Consider the following 11451-nt stretch of genomic DNA (forward strand, 5'->3'; position numbering starts at 1 on the left):
AAAAAAACTGTGGTAATTCATCAAGGTTTTTTTTTTTTTTTTTTTTTAGTTTTCAATTTAGAGATAGCTTAAGGCAGGACATGGTAAACAAGCTTAAGAAAACAGTGTAAGAAAACAAGATGCTCTCTGGCCCCCCAAAAAAGCTTGAGGTCCAGAGTCCAGAACACAGAGAAGCCCTCCACTCCTCGTTAGTATACACTGCTGCGAACTGGAGGCCCAGTGAGGAATGTTTCTGACTTGGAAGGTTGGTTTTTGGAAAACCCCAAACTTTGTTGCACAGTCACTCATGTCAAATGCAGTTCCCTGTAGTCATTGGAACGCCCCCCATGATCATGTACAGTGTAAGCAGGGTGTGAGTGAGTGAAAGCAATACTATCAATTCACTGTGATTAATTCTTAAATATTTTATCTGCAGACCTCAGAACTTTATTATTAATATTTCACATTTCTTGTGCCATACTTCAGTCCCAGCTGATCATGGCATACCAATTTCATGAAATTAATGCTGAAAAATATCCGGTTATTGAAACTAGCAACTCAACTGGCAGAGCCACTAATAAGACATCCTTAGGTGCCTGGAGCTAGCCCAGCCCCGAGAGGGCCCTGACCAACCACTGGCTCATGGAATATCTCAGCCATTGGTAGGAGCGCATTGTCCTGCTCTTTCACTTCCAATCTGGCGTCTCCTTAAGTCAGTTCAACAGCCTCGTGTTCAAGGGGTCAGGCAGAACAGAATGTGTTTATATTAAACAGGATTTAAATAATAATAAGATATCAAAATATCATTAACAGCATGAAATTAATTTCTGACTTTCCTAATTCTATTATTGACAAGTATTAACTTGAATCCTACATTGAACACAAAATTATTTTGGAATGTGTGGTGTTCTAAATGTAATGATTCTTTGGGGAGCTTTTCAAAAGCCCAAGACTATGACAACAGCCTAGATGAATTAAATCAGAGTTTCTGAAGATGGGACCCAGACATCAGTATTTTTCAAGTCCCACAGGTGCTTCATAGGTAAGCCAAGAATGAAAACCACTGGTGAGGAGTGAAAAAGAGTGGGGGCAATGGGAATCATTATTGGGAGATAATTAGGAAATTGTGGTCAAGTGGTCGTAACTGCTGGTGTTTTGCTTTGTCAGTCTGATATTCTGGGAGCTTCCAGCGCCCACCATTGGGCTAGAGAGGATCCTAAGACCTCCTGCCCGACAGCCGTCATTTCCTGCTTCTGCACTTCTATCCCTAGAGACGAGTAACCCAATGAACCAAGGGCCAGAAAGGAAGTGGTGACCTCCCTGTAGCTCAGAATTCACAGCTCTCTAATAAAGTCAGGGAAACTCAGTCTCCCGTAGCTCATAGGAAAGCTCACAGCTGACTGAATAAAAACCTCTCTCTACCCTCCTCTCTCTAAAGGCAAGGAAGTAAGGAGTCTTAAGCCTACTACAAATTTCCTGAGAATAGCATATTGAGACCAGGGTTTCTTAATTTCATTTTTTAAACTATTTCTCTATTCTGCCAGAGAGAAGGAGACAGAGTTGAAAGAGGGACAAAGGCACAGCACCCCCAATGGGTCTCCACCCCCAGCCTCAGTGAGCCTCAGATCCTGGACACATGCATGCCCCACATATTCAGGGAGGTCTCTGGACATGAACCCAAAACTGACACACAGGGGCCAGCGTTGCACAGTGTCATATTTTACCTCTGTACCATTGGCTTGCCCCCAGGGACAAGGTTAAAATAGACTACAGAGTGTCCATTGTGAGCCAGGTGCTAACTTAATTCTTACCACAACCTGTGAGAAGGGAAGTGGATATGCTCCCATCTTACAGATGAAGATGCTGAGAAACAGTGACACCAGAAAGCCGCCCAAGGTCATAGAGCTAACGTGCCCCTAGGTCTGGACGTTTCACTCTAAGACAGATGGGAAACTGACCAAGGGTCACCCTAGCTATTCATGGACAGCTGTCTATGTCAAAAGAATCTTCCATTCTTTAGATAGAGAATCAAATTAGTATGCTAATTGTGTTCTTTGCTAGGACGGTATGTAAGCATTATACTCCCGATACAGAAAAGAACCATAGTGTTCAGACACCAGGATGGCTTTTGCCCTCTTTTGAAACATCAACACTAGTTCTCCCAACCAATTTCAGTCTACTGAAGTTTCTTTAAGGAGAAAAAAAAAAAAAAAAGACGAGAGAGAGAGTTGAGGCAGCTAAGAGAACCCAGCATGTGCATCTAAGCTCAAGCTTACGTGGAACCTCTGAAAACAAGATGTGACTCCTTTTTATAACTTTCTGAAAGTGGAAATCTTCTTGAATTCATGGTGACAAGAGAAAAGAGAAAGAGAGAGAATCATTTGGTATGTCCTCTCTCTGGAGTCCTGGAGTGTGACAGTGTAATTAGGATTTGGCATCGCCCCAAACACTTGCAGCCGTCTGTTTTATATTTTGTAAACTTGTTCTCAACCAGAAATTGCTGGTTACCTAGGGAAGTAGCCTAAGGTAGGACCAGCCTCAGCCAATTTGAAAAAAGCAGTTAATCTTGTATTTACCCACCAAGGGCTGCCTTGTCTCCATGATGTGGTAGACACAGTTCTTCCAAGCCCTTCATTTTCACCCCTTCCCAGCTTACTGGCACTGCTCGTCCCTTCCCCTCCAAACTCCCAGAGCTTTATCCTCAACGGTTCCACCCTCTGAGTCAAATCCTGCTTTCAGATACCTCATTCCTATGAGGGATGGATTGACAACACTAAAGTGGGGTGGAGCAGGTAGAACAGGTGCTGTGAGAGTTGAGGCCTTGGATTCCCACGTGGCCAATCACAGTTCAAGTCCCAGATCTGGCAGCTTGAAAACCCACCATATGCATGTGCATGTGTGCCCAAAATCTCAAGAGAAAGGAGAAGGGATTGCAGTGTGGCCATCCTCCCTGGGGGGTAAGTTCTTACTTTCCCTCTCTCTGTCTCTTTCAGGTGAGCACATGAACCCTATGGCAAAAACCTAAAACAAATAAAAATTTTAAAAAGTTATGCTTTCCAGGGTGATGTACATGGGACGAAATCCTTGGCACTGAAAGGAGGGTGGTGCTCTTACAGCGTAATTCCAGGAGTGGTTCCCTGAGACGCGCGACGCCTTCCCGAGTGTCTCCACTCCTGTGGCAGCCTACCTTTCTCCTGCGGTCAGGGCCGTGCCTGTTCCTGTCCTGGTCCTAGTGTGACTGGAATTCAATAGTGGAAGAAGCTCTGACCTGAGGAAAACAAGTTGTAATGGTAAGGATGCTTTGGCGGATGGATAGGAAGATGCTGGATTCACTGTAAGCCAGACTGGCCTGGGAGGCCAGGGACTGGCCTGAGAGGCCAGTGAAAGAGCATGAGCAGATAACTCAATCCCGCCATCTGAGTCTCCTAGGAGCCTGGGTCAGTTTTGAGAGACGTCTAGGGCTTCTAGTTAACCTCATAAGCTATTAGAAAAATATAGCTTTACTTAGTAGCTCTTGCCCATTAATTTGTTGCATTTGAGTTTTACTAAAATTGCGATGAAAAAAGTAAATGAGTCTTTCAAAAAATATTTATTGAGCTCTTAGTGTATATGAGGAATACTGGTAGGCATTGTGGATATAGCAGTATCTAACCCATTTGCTACCCTCCTAAAGCTAACGTCCTACTTAAAGGAACTGAGGTGAAACTGCTATGTAATTCAGTATTCAATTAGAGTCATTTTGAGTGCTAAAATATGTGTAAGGTACTAAAAGGTACTAAAATACACACACACACACATACACACAAAAATATATACACACACATATATACATACACACACATATACACACATATATGCACGCATACACACACATATACACACATACATATGCACACATATATGCACATACATACACATATCGATATACACACACATACACATATGTAACAGAGGAATGTAACTAATATAGATCAGACAAGGCTTCTCAGAAGAGAAAAACATAAAATGAGCTAACACCTGGGGAACCAGCAGTTAGCGTAATGGCTATGTCACTGGACTCCCACGTAGTCGACCGCGGTTCATGTCCCAGACCCGGTGGCTTAAAACTCACGCCGGGCACGTGTGCATGCGTGCCCAAGATCCCGAGAGGAGAATGGAGGAGAAGGGATTGCGGCGTGACCATCCCCCCTGGGGGGTGATTTCTCGCTTTCTGTCTCTATGTCTGTCTCTCTGGTGAGCGCACGCGCCCTATAGTGAAAACCTCTCAAAAAAAAAAAAAAAAAAAATTAGCTAACACCTGGCGGATGAGTGGGAGTCAGTGAGACAGAATACGCACAAGGTGTGGCCATTTCTAGTAGACACCTTCAACCAGTGAGACACGAAGCTAAGCCTCAAGTCAGTCTTCTTGCTAAGGGTTCTCTTGTTGCTTTTCTTGATGTTGTTCATGTAGGGAACATTTTGAGGCCTTTGTAACAAGCTGCGTGTTCAAGGCTATAAATCAATCTAAAAGAAAGCATCGGCACAGAGAAAGACAGTGTGCCCACAGATGTCAGTGTCTTCATGAGACACACACAGGCACGCTATGACCCCATCCGTTCCTGTCTCTGCTCTCACTTGGGTCCTTAGTGTGAATGCCCATTTGACATACCCCGTCCACGCTCTCTGGGACCTGGACTATGGAAGGGACACTTCACCCGCTCCCACCCCACCCTTTTTTTCGTAAGGTTTTTGCTGTGAGGCACATGTGCTTACCAGAGAGAGACAGAGTGAAAGAGACAGAGAGAGGGAACGTGGATGACCACGCTGCAATCCCTTCTCCTTCACTCTCCTCTCAGGATTTCGGGCATGCACACACTTGTCCCCAGTGTGATTTTCAAGCCACCAGGTCCAGGACTCAAACCATGGTTGACTATGTGGGAATCCAGTGCCTTGACCACTATGCCACCTGCTGGCCCCACCACCCCTCTTTTATATTGCACCAGTACTTTGTAAGTTAATGGGAAGACGTTCCTGAGTTCATCGTGCTATTTTATGCTTCACTTTTCCTTTGGCTGCTTCCTTCGGCTAATTAATTTTTTGTTCCTAAAAACTCAGTTCTGACATCTCATCCTCTTACCCCACTGTCCCAGTCTAATTTAGATACATTTCCTTTGTGCTTTCACTGCTCTCTGCTTCCATACTCATCATGGCTATATAATAATAATTGGTTTACTTATCTCATTCATCTGCTTCGTAAGGGAGGAAGTTCCTTAAGGACAAGGCTCATGTTTTAATCATTTTTGTATCCCTACCCCCTAGCAGAGACCTTTAAAAGAATCCAATGAATGAACGAATAATAGTTCCTGTCCCTTTCTCCACTTCGGGAGAGACATGGACATTCAGAGTTCATATAGCCAATAAACCAGTCTATTTTGTATGTAGAAAACTTTGACCCATGTTAGTATGAGATTCTTCTCCATTTATAGACAGGCCTATTGTATTTACTTAAGTAGGCTATTGCTCCATTGTCTTTTTTTTTTTTTTAAGCTCTTGGAGGTCAACAGATGGCATAGTGGTTCTGTTGCCGGACTCCCACATGGCTGACCATGGTTTGAGTCCCAGACCTGGAGGAGTGAAAACCATGCCAGGCGTATGTTGTGTGCATGCCCAAGATCCCTGGGGAAGAACAGAGAGAAGGGATTACAGCATGGCCATCCCCCTAGGGGGTGATTTCTCCCTTTCCCTCTCACTGCCTCTGTCTCTGCCCATCTCTCTCTCCAGTGAGTACATGTGCCCTAAGGCAAAAACCTCTCAAAAAAATTAAAAATAATAAAAATAAATAAAAGATCTTACAAACAAAACAGACTAGTGTATGTGGTCCCACGGATCAATATATTTGTTAAGAACAAGACTGAGTTTGACATTCAGCACTGTATAAAATGCAATCTTATCCTAGGCCAGCAGGTGCTGGAGTCCCACACGGCTGACTGTTTGAGTCCTGGACCTGGTGGCTTGCTTTCTCCCTTTCTCTTTCTCTCTCTCTCTAGTAAATTGAAAAAAATAATAACAAATGGAATTAAATAAATGAATGAGTGAATGAATAATTCTTTAAAAAAGAAAAAAGATGAAATCATATCCCTAAGTCTGATCTTTTAGTCAGCACATTTAAAATAATTTTCATGTTTCATGTTAGAAATGACATAATTCCTTTTTAAAAAAAAAAATTGTTATAGGGTATATGTGCTCACTGAAGAGAGACAAAGAGAAAGCACACCCCCAGGGGGGTGGCCACACTGCAGTCTCTTCTCCATTCTCCTGTAGGGATTTTGGGCATGCACATATACATGTTCCGTGTGTTTTTCAAGCCACTGGGTCTGGGACTTAAATCGTGCTCTCAGCCATGTGGGATACAGCCACCTTCACTACCTTGCCACTAGTGGCCCAGAAATGGCATAATTTCTAAACCCGAACCAAGGAAAGAACAAACTTTGCCCAGCAGAATATTTGTCAATTAGTAACAACTTAAATATTTACGAAAGGGGAAAGGAAAGGATATATTACTGAAGGAATAGTCGGATGCATGAGTAAACACAGCACAACCCACAGGAGTATAGAGCTGTTAGTTACACTAGAATAAAGGTCTTATCTTTGGCAAAATGGCAAAGCCATCAAACATAATCATAAAAGCTATCAGGAGACATTTTCTAACCAAAGAGAACCAGCTATCCAAATATTCAGTTAAAAACAGAAGAGTGGGACCAGCAAGTAGCATGGAGACCAAGGTGGCCAACTTGCCATTGAAGTCCTGGACTTGGTGGCTTGAAAACCAGCCAGATCCATGTGTGCGCACGACCGAAATCCCAAGAGGAGAATGAAGGACAGGACTGGAGCCTGGCCATCTCCCCTAGGGGATGACTTTTCACTTTCCCTCTGTTTCTCCTGTGAGCACATGCACCCAATAGCAAACTCAAAACAAAACGAAAGAAAAGAAAACACAGCAGAGCGTGTTCAAAACAAAATACTGACCTGGAGGAGGAGGAAGTTTGAGATATACAGAGATGGTGTTGTAAATTCCAGAGAAATCCCTTTCCTACCCAGTTTTTCCCCACATACTCCTTTCCCCATAATCAGTATTGTCACATATACACACAAGTCATAGTTGTTTGGTCTTGATTTTCCTGAAATGAGCCTGAATTTTTTAAGAGAAGTATTTATTTAATTTTATTCATTGGTTTATTTATTTGAAGGATTTTTGCTATAGGACACGTGTGGTCACTAGAGAGACGGTGAGAGAGGAAATGAGCCCCCCCCACCTGGAAGGATGGCCACACCATAATCCGTTCTCCAGCCTCCTCTCAGGATTTTGGGCACACATACACACGCAACCAGCGTGAGTTTCAAACTGTTGGGTCCAAGACTCAAAGCATGGTCAGCCGTGGGAGTCCAGTGCCTTCACCACTACACCACCCTCCACACCGCCCTCCACAGCACCCCATGATCCTAAATTTTAAAAGAGAAAATTAGAGATGACAGCAGAGTGAGGAGAAGTTCTCTCCAATGGAAATTTCCCTCCTTCCATCTCTGCCTGTCATTCTTCAAGATAGAAATGCTGCCTGCTCCCTGGGAGCCGTGTGAGCCACCGCAGCCCCAGCTGGTGCCCCTCCATTACCACCCCAACCTCTCCCCTCTCACGCGTTTAGTTCGCTCTCTTCTCTTACAGTCGTTCCCTCCCTCCGTCCTTTCTATAGAATAGGAGCTCCAAAAGGGGGCTGCGTCTCATCTACATCTTCTACTTTGCTCCATCTTCCTTCTCCGTTCCCACCTAGCAAAAGTTGGAACTCAAAAACTATTTGCTGGATGAAAAGGAAAAAAAAGTGAAGACAAAAAACAGGGGAAGGATGTTTATTTTGGAAGAAAAGACTATTTGTGTTCTTTTCGAGTATGTTCTCTTTTTCTAAAATCAAAGGGCAGCTTTTTTCCCCATAGGTGTTAGGGTGTGTGCCCTTGAACCCTTAGTCTGGCAAAGACCCACATTCCATGTCCAGCCAACTGAGGGGCTTTCCATTTCTCTGTGGTCCATTCATGCTCGTTCCCTTCGCTGGCGCATGGCGAGTGAGGGGCAGCCCCCACCTCTCAGCTGCCCCTACCTAACTCTCAACCGCCTGCCTCCCAGGGAGCTTGCCATTGCTGTCATCGCCTTGCTATTTGTTGACTGTCGCGCTAAGATTTGAGAATTAACATGAAGCAAACTCAGAGCCTTGGAGGCCTGTGTTAGAGGCTCTCTTCTCCTACGTGCTCCTTCTGAAAGCTCCCAGTTTGTTTATAAAAAAAAGGTGATACAGATAAGGAAAGAACTAAATAGATCTAAAACCTGCTTCAGTTGGAATCTGGTCCAAATCCTTCATTTTTTATTTTTCTTGAATACCTGCACATCTGTTACCTCCGTGCCATCTGTAACAGTGACTCTCGGTGCGTTGCCAGCTCAGTCTTATTTTGTAGTTCCACCATTAATTTGTACCTTAACCTCAAAAATAGTAGTACTATATGAGAAAATTTGATAATTAAAAATCTAGCATCCCCAGAGGCGAGCAGGTGACATGTTGGTTAAGGCACTGAACTCCCACATGGTCGACTGCAGTTTTGAGTCCTGGACCTAGCAGCTTAGTTTCTCTCTCTCTCTCTCTCTCCTTTCTTTCTTTCTTTCTCTCTCTCTCATGGTGAGCACACATGCCCTATTGCAAATTTAGAATAATACTCATAAGTAAAATTAAATTTTTAGAAAAAAGCCTAGCATCTCCAAAGCATGTCATAAAAAGGTTGCCATTTGGGCAAAAATGGTGAGACGTTCTTGCTGGGCTGGAAGCTAGCGGTCTGCAGCCTGGGTGAAGACCCGTCACGTAAAAGCATCTCAAGCTGGAAGACAGGCCCCTGCAAGGAGACGTCTTGCAGAATGGTGTGCAGCTGGGGAGATAATAACTGACACGGCAAAAAGAATGGGAACTTGGATTACCCATTGGCCAAGGTGGCTTTGCTTGTATTTATCTTGCTGATAAGAATTCTTCAAAATTGGTCACCAGTGAGGCACCCTGTGTTGTAAAAGTGGAACCCAGTGACAATTGACCCCTTTTTACTGAATAAGCGTTCTACCAATGAGCTGCTAATCCAGAGCAAATTCAAAAATGGATTCGTGCCCATAAATACCTGGGTGTTCCTAAGTATTGGGGGTCTGAGCTGCATGATAAAAATGGAATAAGTTACAGGTTTGTGATAATAGCTCACTTTGGGAATGACCTTCAGAAAATACATGAAGCAAATACCAAAAGATTTTGTCAAAAAACTATCTAAGCTAAGCTTAAGAATTCTGGATATTCTTGGGACCAGCAGTTGGCATAATGTTGCTGTTGTCAACTGCAGTTCGAGTCCCAAACCCGGTGACTTAAACTCATGCCGGGCTCATGTGTGTGCGTGCCCAAGGTCCCAAGAGGAGAATGGAGGAGAAGGGATTGTGGCGTGGCCATCCTCCCTTGGGGATGATTTCTTGCTTTCTATCTCTCTGTCTTTCTGGCGAGCACATGCGCCCTAAAGCAAAAGCCTCTCAAAAACAAATAAACAAAAAAACAACAACAACAAAAAACAAATTCTGGATATTCTTTCAGAATACTTTCATGAGCACAAGTATGTACACAGAGATATCAAAGCCTCAAATCTGCTCCTGAGCTACAAGAATCCTGACCAGGTTTACTTGGTAGATTTATAGCCTTGCTTATTGGTACCGTCCAGAAGGAGTTCATAAAGCATACCAAGAAGACCCCAAAAGATGTCAGGATGGCACTACTGAATTCACAAGCATTGATGGCGCAATGGCATGGTCCCATCAGACGTGGTGATTTGGAAATACTTATTGCAAGATCCAGTGGTCAGCAGCCATCTTCCTTGGGAGGATCATTTGAAAGACCCTAACTATGCTAGAAATCCCAAAATTAGAGACAGGAAAAATATTGCAGGTTTGATGGACAAATGCTTGCCTGAGAAAAACAAGCCAGGTGAAATTGCTAAGTACATGGAAACAGTGACGTTACTGGACTATACTGAAAAACCTCTTTATCAAAATTTATGAGACATTCTTTTGCAAAGACTAAAAGCTATAGGAATTCGGGATGATGGCAAACTGGACCGCAGCGTTGTGGAGAATGGAGGCTTGAAAGCAACAACAGTAGAGAGAAGCAAGAGAAGGAAATTGAAGAAAGCACAGAATCTAGTGTTGAAGATATGGAATGCTCAAATTCCCAGGCAGAGAAGGCCACACGGACCTGTTCAAGAACCAGAAAGAGTCCAGAAGTAAATCAAATGCCATGAACCAATTTTTCTTTTTTTCCTTTCATTGGACTTTGTTCTCCTTTTCTATTGTGTTTTATTTTTGTGAGTCTTGTGCGGTGGGAGCAGTAATTAAATATTTATGTCTTTGGAAAACAAATTTTTAAAAAAAATACTTTGTACAATTAAAAAAAATGGTTGCCATTTATTGGTTTCAAAAGGGAAATCGCGCACACAAAAAGGACTTGTTACAAGGTTGGCATTTCAGGGCTCGCCTTCGCGCCTTGGGCCCTTAGTAGGTGTTCAATAACTCCCCGCTGGCACACTGATTAGTTTTAGTAGCTCCCTGTTATTTCCAAAGGACAGCATTTTCCAGACTTTTCTGATCCACAATGAAATGTAGGTTTTCTTAAAGCTGTGGAAATAGAATAATTCATATTGCGAGGTTATTTATTACCAGCCAGACCCTCATCTCGCTCTACGGGGCTCTGATAATCACCTATTTCAAAAGCCATTAGCCTTCTGTGTGTTGCAAAGCACTCTTCACTATACATGTCTACGCCTTTGTGTTCCAAGGGGAGGAGTGGTGTGTACTAAAGTAACAGACCTCTGTTGACCACGTAAGAAAGTCTTTGATGCACAAATAGTACATTAAACTGCTTTTATTTGATAGTGTTGAAATTAAACAGTGTGTGGAATACTGCCCAGGTATGAGAACATATAAAACCTTTGAGAATATGTGCATTAATTCAAATGCTTAGTATTACTGAAACACAGGTGTGTAAGAAAAACACACATTGGAAGAACGAACAGTCAAGGCGTGTGCACTTAGAGGGGGCCAGCAGGAGCTGGGTTTCACTTATTGATTTTAGAACCTCTGTTTAAAAGAAGAGGTGAAATAGTGCTCTTACTGTTTCCAGATAATAATGACTGTTGTCGTAGGTTATAAAAATTAATTAGCTATATAAATGCCAGAGGAACAAATAGTATGCTATTGTCTTGATATCTTTCCAGAAATTAGTCTTTTAAAATAAATTTGCCATATTAATCATCTAAAAATATTTTTGATCACTGAATTAATAGTTTGCAGCCTGTTTTCAGGTGCTCATTGCCATAGGCGACTGCTTCTTAATTACTACACGGGCTCTTCCTATTCACTCATATTAATTCATGTTTCCT

The 11451-nt window shown here is 43.0% G+C and overlaps 1 pseudogene; it reads left to right on the forward strand.

Annotated features, from left to right (window-relative positions):
- The first annotated feature begins 6614 nt into the window (after positions 1-6614).
- LOC102494332 (serine/threonine-protein kinase VRK1 pseudogene) lies at positions 6615-10314 on the forward strand (annotated as a pseudogene).
- The last annotated feature ends 1137 nt before the right edge of the window (positions 10315-11451 follow it).

The sequence above is a fragment of the Tupaia chinensis genome, unplaced genomic scaffold, assembly GCF_000334495.1.
Source record: "Tupaia chinensis unplaced genomic scaffold, TupChi_1.0 Scaffold000212_1, whole genome shotgun sequence".
Lineage (NCBI taxonomy): Eukaryota > Metazoa > Chordata > Mammalia > Scandentia > Tupaiidae > Tupaia > Tupaia belangeri.